The sequence below is a fragment of the Sciurus carolinensis genome, chromosome 1 (assembly GCF_902686445.1).
Source record: "Sciurus carolinensis chromosome 1, mSciCar1.2, whole genome shotgun sequence".
Taxonomy (NCBI): domain Eukaryota; kingdom Metazoa; phylum Chordata; class Mammalia; order Rodentia; family Sciuridae; genus Sciurus; species Sciurus carolinensis.
The window spans coordinates 189,158,927-189,174,550 of record NC_062213.1 but is presented as its reverse complement, the minus strand read 5'-3'; the positions used below and the strand labels follow the sequence as shown (position 1 = coordinate 189,174,550).

At 36.9% G+C, this 15,624-nt stretch overlaps 1 protein-coding gene and 1 non-coding gene across 4 annotated transcripts in view; one reads left to right on the top strand and one right to left on the bottom strand.

Moving 5' to 3' along the window:
- The window catches only part of Eya3 (EYA transcriptional coactivator and phosphatase 3), a 99,971-nt gene extending 84,634 nt beyond the window's left edge, over positions 1-15,337 (bottom strand). For 2 of the 3 annotated variants that reach the window (XM_047554031.1, XM_047554046.1), the window contains exon 1: positions 15,192-15,337. The gene's annotated coding sequence lies outside the window, so the exon portion shown is untranslated. The remainder of the gene's footprint in view (positions 1-15,191) is intronic. The other variant, XM_047554038.1, reaches the window with a different exon arrangement.
- Trnav-uac (transfer RNA valine (anticodon UAC)) lies at positions 11,819-11,891 on the top strand. Its single transcript has one exon. It is a non-coding gene; the product is annotated as a tRNA-Val (tRNA).
- Positions 15,338-15,624: the final 287 nt, after the last annotated feature.

Genomic DNA, 15,624 nt, shown 5'->3' with positions numbered 1-15,624 from the left:
TTCATTTATTTTCTGTAAGGGATTGAACCCAGGGGTGCTAAACCACTGAGCCACATCCCCAGTCCTTTTTTATATTTTATTTAGAGACAAGGTCTCACTAAGTGCCTTGCTAATCTGCTGAGGCTGGCTTTGAACTCAAGATCCTCCTGCCTCATCCCCCAGAGTTGCTGGGATTACAGGTGTGCTATGACATCCTTTATATGACATTACTATAGGAACAGAAAACAGATCAGTGGTTGCCAGGTGTTAGGGATGGAGGAAGGAGTTGGCTACAAAAAGGCAAAAGAGAACTTTTGGGGGATGATATAACTACTCTGTATCTTGATTGTGGTGCCAGTTACACAATTTTAAGCATTTTAAAAACTCACACATGTACACTTAAAAGGAAGAATCTTCTGTATATAAGCTATAGCTCAAAAATTTTAATGGGTTGGATATTTAGAAAGAAAATCACATATGAAATTGATAAAATTCTATGACTGGCCAGGCATGGTGGCACCAGCAGCTTGGGAGGCTGAGGCAGGAGAATCACAAACCAGCCTCAGCAACTTAGCGAGGCTCTGAGCAACTTAGTGAGACCCTGTCTCAAAACAAAAAATAAAAAGGGCTGGTGCTGGGGATATGGCTCAGTGGTTAAGTGTCCCTGGGTTTAATCCCCAGTACTAAAACAAAAAATAAAAAACCCTATGAGTATAATGCAAATAAATAAAATTATAAACACAGCTGGACCAACAGTTTTTAAGTACAGAGATCTGAAATGTTGGCTGACAAAATTATAAACAGTTGGGTCAACAGTTTATTTATGAGTACAGAGATTTCAAACACTGGCTAATAAAATTGTAAACACACTTGGATCAACAGCTTATTTATGACTAAAGAGATTTAAAATATAAACTATGTTACCTGATATCATCAAAACAGAAGAGTTTTTCCATTAGATGACTTAAATAAGGTCCAATTTTATACAATCTTATTATTTTAAATGTGACTACAGTGACAGAACAATATTACCACTTTAAATCATTAGAGACCTATACAACATATAATCATTCAGAAACAATTACACCTAAAATAGATGCTGATATTCACTTAAAAAAAGAAAAACTTAAGACTTCTAGACTTAAGAACTGTGAGAAAATAAATTTGTTATTTAAGTCACCCAGACTGTGATATTCTGTTAGGGCAAACTGGGCAAACTAATATAGTTCTCATACCATCCTTCAGTTCTTTAGATATGGTTTCCTTTAGTTAGTCTTTGCCTAGTTAAATCCAACATCTGTGCTTCCTCAGAGGTAGTGTCTATTTTACTACTTTATTCCCTGCATATGGGCCCATATTTTATTGTTTCTTTGCAAGTCTTGTAAAACTCTTTTGAAAACCAGGCATAAATAATGTAATGTGCAACTCTGGAAATCAGATTCTCTGTGATTTGCTGTTGTTACAGTTTATTGTTTATTTCCTTTAGTAATCTGTCTGAACTAATTATGAAAGTTTGGATTCTTTGTCATATGTAACCACTGAAGTCTCTGCCATTAGTTGTTAGCTAACGAATGGACAGAGATTTCCTTAGATGGCTGACACCAATATGTCTCCCAGTCTACTGATAGGCTCTACATATATATTAGGGCACGCCTTTTACACTTAGTCAAACAGTTTCTAACTGTTAGCCTTCACTTCCCGCTTGCACAGAACCTCAAGATCAACCACAACTGACAGCTTAGGGCCTTCTTTGATCTTTCTTAAGCATAGATACAGCCCCACACATGTGCACAGTCTTCTAGATTCCCAAAATCTTATCAGTTTTACAAATTCCCTTAAGGTCATCTCATTACCCAGCTTTTCCTTTCAAGCTTTTGAATCAGCCTGTTGTTTGCCCAACCATTACTCACCATCACAGGCACTAGAGGTATTAAACAATTGCTTCCAATTGTTTTCAGGGAACATTTGGAGTGGGTGGGTAGGCTGTTTATACTGGGTGACCTCCAAGCCAGGTCAAATACAGATGGTCTTGTGAATGAGGTTACCAGATATGTAAAATAATGACAATTCTTGAGGAAAGGAACTTTAAAGAAGTTCCAAACTCATTCTGTTCCTTCCAGTGGCCAGTTTTTACCAGACAATAGCTGTCAAGCAAGAGAATGACATGACTTGATTTGCATATACTGAATGCTATATGAAGACTGTAAGGAAATATATGCCTTCCTTAGGCAGACTGTTCAATGTGTCTGAAAAGCATTTCCCTGGGCTTTATCCAGGGACAAACAGATGCTCAACATGAGAGCAAGTACCAGGAAACAGATGAATTCTCTAGATACTCTTCCATTCTTCATATTTGTTTACTTGAAGTCTGAAACTTCTATATATACTTTCTGCTGTGATTTCTTCACCTAGTTTCTCCATCAATCCAATCTGTTTCCTATTTTTCAAAAAAAAAAAAATTTAAATCTCATCAGTTGAAGCCAACCTTTGTTGATTTGACACCTTTTAAAAAATAGCTCACATACCTACTTAGAATCCTTAGTACTCATAGTCCTGCAGAGGTAGACACAAACATCCAGGCGATCTATACTCAGCTGGCCTCCCTTCAAGGCTCCCTTTACAGTGATCCTAAGAGAGGCTTCCAGCTTTCACAACCTGGGCAACAGCACAAAACACATGTCTATGGCCAAAAAAACTGCAACCACCTACACTACAGATGACCTGATGTACTTTTGACTGATGACTTTAAGCCATCACCATGCTGGTCAGCTCCTTCCATAAATAAACAGCCCAGCCAACTGACTGTGGTAAAGTTGGTGAATTCTTCTGGCTACTTTATTTGGGAGGCATGACTGACTAACATGTCATAGTACTGTCAGCTGTAAAGATATTTATAGTAACTTTACACTTAGCAGAATACATGGAACATACTGAGAAAGTTATATATACAGGCTGTACCAAAATCTTAGTAAGAAAGATACTTTATCAGGAATAGAACTGTTTTTATAATATTTAACATTACTTCTTAGAAATCTCCCTTTGAAGTAATAAAACTATCCTTAATAAAAATTAAAACAAAATTTTGCCAGCAGTGATGCATACCTGTAATCCCAGTTTCTTGGGAGGCTGAGGCAGGAGGATTATAAACTCAAGGTCGGCCTCACCAACACAGGGAGACCCTGTTTCAGAATAAAAAAAATAAAAAGAACTGGCAGTGTAGCTCAGTGGAAAAGTGCCCCCTGTGTTTAGGGTTTAATCCCCAACACCGCCCCCCCCAAAATTAATAAATTCCACACAAGCTTTCAATAAAATAGGGAGATGTGTTCCACAGAAAAAATTCCAAAATCATAGTAAAAAAAAAAAAAAATATTGAAAAGGAACTGGTTAATCTGAATTTTGTGTCAAAGTGATCTTAGTAAGTCAAAAGTTCTACTACATTCCTTCCAGCACTCCTCAGACTTCCCTTCAGTTTTTAGTAACCTGTCAGTCACAGAACATTAGAATTCCTCTAATGTTTGGAGAGCCAGAGTTCACAGAACTCAAAAGCTTGAGAGCTTATTTGGAGGTTCTAGCAGGGAGCACAGTTACTCGCGATCTCCTTGACCAAAGAATGGTCTTCTTCTATTGGGGAAGGCTGTCCTTTGACCCAGGTGCAGCTTCACAGGAAGGCACATGGAGCAGTGAGGGAGGAAGGGGATACCCTCCTAGCCAGCCAGATCAGCTGAATCAACCCTGGGGATGAATGGGGTGACAGATGTCACAGTCAGATTGCTCTCACATCCCAGATCCCACAGAACTTAAAAACTTGGTATCTTTGTCCTTTAATCTGTGAAGTGAATATTTTTAACAGGATCACATTATTTTTTTTCTATAGGTGCTGGAGACTGACTCATGGGATTATACTCCAACATAAATATCTTAGAAATGTGTTGCTTCTAGTTATACAGAAAAAATGTACCACATTTAACCTGTTTTCTAACATTATATCATTCTATATGTCTTTTATCTTATCAATATATCAATCCTACACAAATCTGAATAACATTTGAATATTTACTATGTACTATACTTATGGAAAGAAGTCTTTTGAAATTATATATTTTTAGCTGTCAAAAGAACCACAAAATCTAGGTTCAGCTCTTTTACTAATGTTATACTTCTCTAAAACTTATTTATTCCTTTGAAAAACCTGTAAAACAAAAAGCTATCACTCATAGTTTCAATGTTGTCAACTCATTGTTTTACCCTTTTCACCAAAATTCATCTAAGCAAGAAGTAGATTTGGCAAACATAAGAAATTTTTAGACATAAACTCTGGAACCAGACCACTTAGGTCCGTATTAGTTCTGCTACTAATGAATGGTATAGGAATTTTTTTTTTTTTGATACGTGATTTTTGACACAATACCTTCATTTCATTTATTTTGCCTCACATGTGCTCAGCCAGCACTCTGCTATCGTGCTACAACCCCAGCCTTGGTATAGTATCTTTTTTTTTTTTGCAGTACGGGGGATCGAACCCAGGGCCTTATGCTTGCAAGGCAAGCACTCTACCAACTGAGCTATCTCCCCAGCCCTTGGTATAGTATCTTAAGACAAGTTATTCAACTTTCCTAGGCCTCAGTTACTTCACTGATAAAATGTGAATAGCAATGTGCCTTTCTCATAACTTATTATAAGTACTGCATAAGTTAATATCTATAAAACTCTTAAAACACATAATAAGGCATAATGTGTGTTATGGTTTAGATATTAGGTATCCCCCAAAAGCTCACATATGAGACAATGAAAGAAGCTTAGATGTGAAATGATTGGGTTATGGGAGTCTTAATCAGTGTAGGGATTAACTGGGTGGTTAACTGTAGGCAGGCAGGGTGTGGCTGGAAAAGGTGGGTCTTTGGAGGTGTGCCTTTGGGGTTTATATTTTGTCCTTGTTGAGCACAGTTGTCTCTCTGCTTCTTGACGGTCATGTCTTGAACCACTTTCCCCCTCCACACTCTTCTGTCATGATGTTCTGCCTCACCTTGGGCCCAGAGTAGTGGAGCTGACCATCTACAAACTGAAACCTCTGAAACGGAAAGTGCCAAATAATCTTTTCCTCCACTAAAATTGTTCGTGTTAGGTCTCTTGGTCACAGGTGTGGAAAAGCATAGGATAAACAGAAAAGAAACCTGGTCTGTGAAAATCAATCCACTAACTAGTTTCTCTCAGATTTTTCCAAATGGCAAAATACTAGAACTATTAAGGATAAGATCCAAATAATAAGAGCTTCCTATGAGAGATTAAATAAATTGGGCCTGTACCCCTGAAACCCTCTGTCACTTGACTTTGATTCCAAAACTCTACACAAGAACTTTCCATCCAGGTCCAAAAGAAATGTTTTCAAACTCCTGGGATTTAAAAAAAAAAAAAAAAAAAAAAAAAAAAACTCCTGGGATTATCATTAAATGTCAATCACATTACATTATTCAGCAAATACATAGAACTCATCAAAGTCACAAATACTCTCAGGAGATCCAACTGTGAGTCAACACTATTAATAGCTAACATTTATAGAATGCTTTTTTAATGGGTCAGGCACTGTTCTATAATACAATTTTAATTCTTTCAAAATATCTATAAGATAGGTGCTATTTAGTATCATTACCATTTTACAGATGAGAAAACTGAGGCAGAAAGAGTAATTTGCTCAAGATTATACATATCTAGTAAGTGACCAACCTGGGATTCAAGCTCAGGTGGGATAGCTTCTTCAAAGCCTGAACACTCAATCCACAGCTATTTTGCCTCATAATGAAACAGCACAGACAACACTAATGATTTTAAAAGTCAAATGAACTGAAAATGTGTGATAGGCCATGCTAGAGTCACCAACAGCCAGGTATTGAGAAGATACTGAAAAGAAGTCAAGTTTTCTTTATTGGTTTTGTTCTCTCAGGTCTCCCAAGTGAGTATAAGTTAATACAAGTAAACTGCTTTAAATAGTGCCTGGCACATAGTAAGCACTCATTAAGTGTTAAGAGGTAGAACTGGTAAAAATAGTAGAGTACACTTACTGACCCTGTCTCACTCTAATGGCTGGAACAGGCTAGGAACTATTGCCATCTCTACCATCTTTGCCCCCTCTGTGATTTCAGGAAATGATCTGGGGCAACAAATAATGCAGTCCACCATCACAAACCTCAATCATGTTACTTTCACCTGACCACAAATACACAAGCAAACTGCTTCATTACTCAGATCTCTTTTCTTGGTTTACAAAACCTGGAATAGAGTCAGGAGGAATGTAGAATAAAGCAGCTTTATAACCTCTTGACTAGGTGCCAAAAACAGAAACAATACTTGTGATAAGCAACTGAATGGACCTAAATATTGATTGTTGGATGGAAACTGGCAAAGGATTCTAACGACAGAAGCTTGGTATAAGACTGAGAGCATTTTCAAATTCATGATTCTAGATTACCAGTTTTTTGTGCCTAGATCTGGTAAAGAAAGGGGATGAGAATAACAGTATCAGGATAATTGTTCATAATTTTTTAGGTTAAATGCTTAACAAACAACTTAGCAAGTCCCTAAGCAACTTAGTGAGACCCTATCTCAAAGTAAAAAGATTTTTGGAAAAGTGGGGGAAGGTGTGCACCTGGGGATGTGGCTCAGTGGTTAAGTACCCCTGAGTTCAATCCCCCATACAAAAAACAAACTTTACAGAATCTAAACCAAAGTACATTTCAGGAAAGAAAAAACAAACAAACAAATAAAACAAAAACTAGCAAATCCAAACATGTCAATCCCAAAAAGACAATGATGGAAAAAAAAAAGTCAATAAAATTTTGAAAATGCAGGTATACTGGATTATTAAATTATCACAGCAACTTAGTGAATGAAGATGAGCAGTGTGTTTTAAATGAAATAAAACAAAATACAATAGAAAATATTAGGAACTTGAGGTACACCTCAGTGGTAGAGCACTTGCCTAGCATGCGCAAGCCTGGATTTGATCCCCCCGTACCCAAACAAAAAAAAATATGTATATACATATTATAATATACCACCAGTAGTAAAAAGAAATGTGGTTTCACAAAATTTGTTTCAGTTTTAAACACTAATATGTACCTATGTGATTACGAGCATTAACAATGTAAAATGCATCTTATAGTAAGCCATGTTCAAAAAAACTTTAAAAGTCACTTTTCCAGAAATAAACTGACCCATCAAAAAAGAAGGAAAATACCCACTTCAAACTATATACAAAGGTTTTGGTGGTTCTATAAATTACAGTTTTATTTAAAGCAAGCCTCTGAAAGAGAACAAAAAAGGAAAATGTCTGTGTATGAATCAAAAGTTCAAGGTTTAGACCTAAACACCCAAAATTTCTCAAATGTAAGTTACCAACACTAAAAATACACAACAGGAGGGCAGGGGGTGTAGCTCAGTAGTAGAGGACTTGATCAAATACATATACACAACAGAACTAAAAGGAGATAAAGTGAAGACTTTCAATTTATCTATTTAATGGCCACCAAATATGAGAGATGGCTATTTATTCTCTGCAAAGCTCTAGTTCTCACTCCCAAGAACACTTAATCTGTCAGTATTATCTCATCACTGCTACCTAACATATAGCCAAGGAAGACCACGGAAAAGCAGATTTGAAATTTTCTGCTTTAAATTATCACAGATGTTTCCTAAATCTGACATCTTTTCATGTAAGAGAGAAAAATTCAGTAAGGTACCAACACAATGATTACTAGGGTATTTTTTTATGAGACATTTATGTACTATTTTTTCATCCTAAAATGTTCTCTAAAGTCTGACATGTTCCAAGAAAAAAATTCATACACACATATTTTAGATTATGCTGTCAGCAGGGTAAGATTATCATATTCATATCATCAAACTAGTCAGAAAACATTAACATCACTGTGCTAAATTAAAGTTTCCTCTTATTTTGAAAGCAGGAGGGGAGTAACAGATGAAGCTGACCTAAATCTTCTTTAGTATGGAAACCAAAGCGGAAAGTATAATTCCACATAAGCGTTAATCATTCTAAAAGTGCTGATCACAACAAACTACCAATTTTCCTAAACTCAGTAATTGCTACATTATTAAATTTCAGATGAAAGAAAAATATTAAAAATTTAAAAGATAAGATATTGTCAAACCCTCATATAAAAGAGAATTCATTCGAACCAAAAGGTGAATGTATAAGCAAAGGTAAAGGACACCTAAATCCCAACAAGTCTCCGTAGCAAAGCTTACTTTTTTCACTTTTCATAACTACAGCCAAGGGAGAAAAAGTCAAGACAAAAGCTACTATTAAAAAAAAGTGCACTTAATTAATATGCCTGAATTAATAAGAGGAGTTAAATAAGAATTAAATAAGTAGTATTTCTAATCAAGTACTAGTTATTACTAGAATTATAATTTTTCTGTTAACCAGATTCCATGATTCTCAACTCTTCAAAATATTCAGAAAAATAATGTATCACTATCTGAATACAAGACTAAGACACAATCATCTTCTTCCCCCAGATGGCAATTAAAATGTTTTCATTTGGAATAATAAAGGCACAAAAGAATAATACAATATTATTATATTTTAAATGGGCATTATTTGCATTTTTCAGTTTAATGAGGAACTGGTTTTAGAAACATTCTCTTTTCTAAAGTACAAATACAAACACTATTACACTAGGTAAATATATTACTACATATCACTATATTTAGAACATGGTAGTCCTAAAAAGATGGTGTAGTTAAATTTTGCACAAATTTTCAAATATGGAAATGAGACCAGAGGTAAGTCAGAAATTTCAGTTTCAGTCTTCTGTTTTATACTCCAGAGTTATAAGAATGTTAAGATTTTACCATTTAAAGACTACTATATATTTAATACTCTGCAGATCAAAGACAGTAAAAACATAAATATATGTGTATACACACACACACACACACACATATACACAAGAAAACTTCAAGGGGGCATTTTATTAAAAACACTGCCTTTTCCCTGCATACTGTCCCAGCAACCCAGGAAGCTGAGGTAGAAGGATCACCAGTCTCAGCAATTTAAAGCAAATTAGCAAGACCTACCTCAAAATAAAAAATAAAAAAAGGCTAGGGATGTGGCTGTGTGGTAGTGAAATACCCCTGGATTCAACCCCAGAAGCAAAAAAAAAAATAAAAGAACAATGCCTTTTCTCCAAATAACTCCAAAGTAATTTCCATAAGATAATGATACTAAAAGGGAAAGGGATTTGATCAATTTGCTTTCTAATATATAGTTTTTGAAATCCGAGAAATACAGGTAGTAAAGGGGTTTATACTTTGTTTTATGTCACCATTAATAAAAAGATCAGGTAAAACCTTTCTCAAAGGTTCCCAACCAAAATGAATATTCTTTTTGTTTCAGAGAAATTTGATTTTCTTTAAACCTTAACCTATAAAGAAACAACTGAAGTAGTAAACCCTTGTACAAAAAAATATCAGAAAGACTAAATTCAAATTCAAATCTAAATTGCTGTTATTTTGGGCAAGTTATATAACCTTTGTGTTTCCCTTTCTTCACATGTAAAATGAGGATAATAAGAATAGTACTTACTTCATAGGTATAAGAATTAAAGCATTAATACATAGGGGCTGAGAACGTAGCTCAGTGACAAAGTGCTTGCCTAGCTCTCATGGGCAATGCCAGTTGAGCCCAGTACTACACACACACACACACACACACACACACACACACACACGAGTTAAAATAGGTACACCAAAAAAAGTTTCTTGTCCAGTACCATGGTGCATGCCTGTAATCCCAGCCACTCAGGGGGCTGAGGCAGGAGGACTGCAAGTTCAAAGCCAGCCTCAGTCCAAAAACAAAACAAAACAAAACAAAACAAAACAAAACAAAAAGTTTCTCTTACTTTTTCACCATTATGAATTTTTACACTTCAGTTGTAAAAAAGTTCCCCAAATAAAAATTATTTAATTGCACCTATAAAGAAAGAACATGATTTTACATTAGGCTGTGATGCAGATTCACACAAGAACCTTAAAACCCACAAATGATGAGAAATCACTGCTTTCAAAGCAATAGAAAATCATAATATCTAATTAAAAATTATATGCCATCATCACTACTAAATTAGTAACATTTCCTTTGGTCCCCAGAACTGGGGAAAAAAAAAAAAAGTCACACTTTTTCAGGATTATTGTAATTCTTTTTTTTTTTTTTTTGGAAGGGGCCCCACTGGGGATTGAACCCAGGGGCTACTTAACCACTGAGCAACATCCTCGGTTATTTTTTATTTTGAGACAGGGTCTCACTAAGTTGCTTAGGTTCTACTAAATTTCTGAGGCTGGCCTTAAATCTATGATCCTCCTGCCTCAGCCTCCTGAGTCACTGGGATTACAGGCATATGCCACTGCGTCTGGCTAGGATTTATTTTAATTCTAATTATGTTAAGTATTATATTTAAAAAAAAAAACTTTTTTAGTAGTCAATGGACCTTTATTTTATTTATTTATATGCGGTGCTGAGATTCGTACCCAGTACCTCACACATGCTAGGCAAGTGCTCCACTACTGAGCTACAGCTACAGCACTAAGTATTATATTCTTATATTTAATTCTGAAATGCACAATAAGATCAAATTCAGAATTTAAATGTAAGGGGTTGAACCTCTGTAGTCCTACCTACTCAGAAGGCTGACGTGGGAGGATTATTTTAGTTCAAGAGTTCAGGACTAGCCTGGACAACTTAGTGAATCTGACTCAATTAAAAAAAAAAAAAAAAAAGAATTCAAATATAATTGTCAGTCCTATAGAATGTCACCTAGTTCACATGAACCCAGTCTAAATATGTATATAATATGTATATGTATTATAATACAGAGTTGGTGCCCAAATTATATTTTGCTGATAAAAAATGTATTGCAAAGATACAATAGTTATTGATAAGTATTTTCTAGGGAGATAAAAAACCTAGACCTAGTTGGTACCAACATTAATAACCAAGCTAATAAGTTAAAGTGCATCCAATACTATCTGTAGTAAGATCTTTAAGATTTTAAATGCTGACTACCTTGGGCTGATTTATTAACTCATTTAAAGTAAGTCAGTATTACTTAAACTATACATTTCCTTTTCTGATTCAGAATGCTTTTGCATAGTCAAAAGGGGAAAAGTTAAAGACAAATGAGTTCCATGTTTTGTCTGTTTTTTTAATTTACAATAAATAACAGAAAATATCTTAATTACTTCTACATTTAATAAGTAGCTATCCTAGGACTTAGTTGATGGGACTAAAAAATAATCAAGATGATGATGTGTTTCTTTTATTTGCTGTTTTCTGACAATAAAAAAATATCAATATCAATAGGATAGTTTGATTCATACATCCTATATAGGTGCATACACTTGTATTTTAATAAGACAGAAAGTCCACTTATTTTATTTTTCACTCTACTATAAATATAACAATTCGACCCTTTAGTATAAACCAATTAGCTGATATATAGCAAGAATAAACTGTTCCTAGCATTTTAAAATATACATTTCTATTTGAACTATTCTTCCTCCACTTAAATCATGCATGAGCTAAAATATCCTGCAGTATATGCAGTACACAAAAATCTTTCAAAAAGAGGATGAAGTCATGAAGCAGTACTTAGGCAGATGACAAAAACCACAATACAGCAAGGTACAAATGGTAAGGACATGTTGGAGGTGTATTTTGTTTTTTAAATATTTAAAGCTATATCTTCCTTAAAACACATCAAAGTGTTCAAGGACAAAAATTAAAAGATGCAAGACAAAGTACAATACTAAGAAAGATGGTGGGGCTGGGGATATAGCTCAGTTGGTAGAGTGCTTGCCTTACAAGCATAAGGCCCTGGGTTCGATCCCCAGCACCACCAAAAAAAAAAAAAAAAAAAAAAAAAAAAATTATCAGCCCCAAATAAACAACTAATATGCAGAAATGTGTTTTAAATTGAGCTCTCAGATTTACAAACTAAGACTTTACCAAACTAAGGTAGAAATTTCTATAGAAAACTAAGAGTGAGTCCAGCATGGTGGCACACACCTATAATTCCAGCTACTCCTGAGACCTAGGCCAGCCTGGAGCACCTAATTAGTGAGAAACGGTGTCAAAATAAAAAGCTGGGAATGTAGCTCAGTGGCACAGTGCAGGGTTGAAGGTTCCGGCGACACTGGCACTAAGCTGTCTTCAGTGATTTGGGAGGGGTTGGTAGCTGGGTAAGAGGGGCAGGCTTCTCAATAAAGTCTATTCAGTGTTCTGGACTAAGACCAACAGCACCAGCAAAACTGCTTCAATGAGAATGTAGAATGCTCACTTCACTTGGAGGGTTCTATGAAGAATTCATATCATAATAGGCCAAAGTCATTTTAAAAGAAAAAAGAGAGACTCCTAAAACTTTTCAATTTCTACTTCTGCACAAATAGTTTCTTTCTCTAGTCCCTCTTTAAAGGCAAAATAATTTTGGCACAGATTTAAAAATCTGTTTCATATTTTTCTGATCCTAATAGCTTCATTCTTATGACATAAACATTTTAAATGACCTACTAAATAATATATTGTGTTCTCCATCCTACAGCTTCTGATGGAACTAAAATTCACTATTCTAATGAGTATATGAGTATATGTACCAGACTTCTTTATTTAAAAAAAAAACAAAAAACCTTAGGCCTGCAGGTTAGTGCACACTTGTAATTCCAGAGACTTAGGAGGCTTAGACAGGAGAATTCGAGAATGGCATCAGCAACTTAGCAAGACCCTGTCTCAAAAATAAAATTTAAATGGCTGGGCATGTAGCTCAGTGATACAGGACCCCTGTGTTCAATCCCTAGTCTTAGGGTCACAGGATGTCTTGGGAAAATACATCAATTCTTTTACGCCTTGATTTCCTTATGGATAAAATAAAGGGCTATGTTTGAACTCTATGGTTTCCTCCAACTGTAAACTCTACAGAAATCTATGTAGGTTTAAACTTGGACATGCTCAAGAAATACAGAATTCAGAAATGAGAAAGGTTAAAAGATGGTCTGGCATCAACCCAAATACGGGTCTATCTACAGAGCTGCCATGGCTTTGAAAAAAAAATTCACAAACCTAGTGGTAAGGAAGCAATTGGAGTTAGGCATGCTCAGCAGGGTTAGGTTTCAAAGGATGGGAAATGGGGCTGGGGTTGTGGCTCAGTGGTAGCACGCTCGCCTGGGTTCGATTCCTCAGCACCACATAAAAAAAATAAAATAAGGGTATTGCGTCCACCTACGACTTACAAAAAAAAAAAAAGGATGGGAAATGATGGCCAGGTTGAACAAAAGTCATTTCCAATGCAGGTGCTGAGGAGGAGGTACAAATAAAAATGCAAATGGCCTTCCCTCAGCAGTTAAGTTTTGAAAGCCAACCAGAAGGGTCCTTCTTTGTGGCGTCTAGGACTAACATGGCCAACTTCCAAAGTCCTTTGCTAAAAATAGGCGAAGGGAAAGCCCAATTTTGGAATAAGTTAAGGTCTATTCTGCACTCTCATATACATATACGTATCATATAATGAGGGAGAACTTGGCCAACAGAAAAGCAGATACTGTCGTTGTATTTGTTCTATTCACATTTATTTTATTTTTATTTATTTATTTATTTATTTATTTATTTTATTATTGTACACAAATGGGATACATGTTGTTTCTCTATTTGTACATGGCGTAAAGGCATACCATTTGTGTAATCATAAATTTACATAGGGTAATGTTTGATTCATTCACATTTAAATACTAAATTTTAGACTGTGATTTATTACAGAAACTGCTCACACAACAAATGAAGACCTTTGCAATGAAATGCTACACATACATCATAAATGTAACAAAAATAAAACTTATCCAAATCCTGTATCTCAAAATGTATCTTAGATACCAAAATTTGACAAGTAGGAAACCAACTATCATAAATCCAGTTCTTTCGTGTTATAGATAATTAAACACCTCCATGAGAAATTTAAGATAGATGACGTGCCTCAAAAAAAGATGATTTCAAGACTAAGATGCTAATGATCATGAAAAACCAAGTTAGAACATTTTAATAAGTAAATTATTGTAAGATGTGGTTTATGAAGAAAAGACAAACAGAAAACGTATTATTATGGTAAAGATGAAAAAAACTGTATAAGAAGCAAAGATAGGGGATACATATCAGGATACTGCATTCAATTAAAATTACATTGAAATTACCATAGTGAGCAGGTTAGTGATGGCAATCGTTTCAGTAAAAACATACAAAAATTTTTGACAATGAGCTTATAAACTTGAGGCTAACAATCTCCCAAGAAACTCCATCATCTGTCATAGCAACTGTCTTCTAAGTAAAGCCCATGCAGAACAGAACTGACCGTCCCAGAACATCCGCATTTTTGCCCCAGCTGTGCACATCCACTCTCCTGGGATAGCGAACACAAAACTGACAGAACTTCCTCATGACTTGTCAATTAACAAGATCACACAAGCCCAACCGCTAGCAGCACCGTGTGCCTGCCACCTGTTAGCTGCTCTTGAGAGAGCCCCAAAACCGAGCTCCAGCAAAGAACTGGGAACGCCTTTGTTGTTGTCTAGCTACGGAAGCTACCAGAGTTCAGTCTAAATCCGCGTCTGGAAGTAAAACTGCCCCTAGCTTGGGGAAGTCTTCCCAGACTGGGGCTTTGGCAAAGCCTCTTCTAGCTTAGACGAAGCACTAATGTCATTTACCAGTCCCAGGAGTGGGGAAGGGTCAAAGGTGCGGAAAGTTGGGGGACGGGGATCTAAGATCTTAGGAAAGGGTCAGTTTCGCAGAGGAGGAGGGTGAGCACGACGAGGAGGTGGGCCGTCCCGCTGGGTGAAAGAACAGTGAAATCCCAGCTCAGGGATCGAAGAAGAAAGGAGCTAAAATGAGACCAGGAGGAAAACGGAGAGACGGGGGGTGAGGCGAAAGACGAGAAATTCGAGTTTTAAAGGGGCTGGTGAGACTGAGGAAAGAAAGGCCAAACTGAGGTGAAAGAGGCGAGGCCAGCGTGAAGGAAAGGGCTGAGATGAGGGAAGCACTGCAGAGACAAGGGACAGGCGGAGAGACCCCCACCCACAAGGACAGGGGCAGAACTCTTGACCCGTCTTCCTGCAGGATGTACTCGACTGGCCGCGCTCAGACCCTGTCGGCAGCGGAGACTCACCCAAAGGCTGCAGAAGTCCCACAGCAAGACATGGGGACCGGTCCAGACCCACGGTAGAACCAGCAGAGTGGAGGAAACCGCGGCGTTAGCGTAACCCGGATGCGCATCCCTAGGAACCGGAAGTAAGCGACCAGGGTCACCTCGCAGTCTACACCCCGTTCAGACCAGAAGCCCCTGGGCGCGTGAGTCGGGCCTCGAGGGGCGGGGAAGGGACTAGGCCCCGCCCACTCCGCGGCCTCGGCGAGCCCCGCCCCTGGTCACGCCCAGCTTGGCGCACCCGAGTAGCCAAGGTTGAGCTGGTCATTGCTGCTCTGCTGAGCTACAGTAGAAAAGATAGCGAATACTACAGCCCTGTTTTTCAAGGAGGTCTTTTAAAAATCCGTGTAATCCCTGCCTCCCCAAAGGGAACGTGAGGAGAAATGCTGGATTTAGA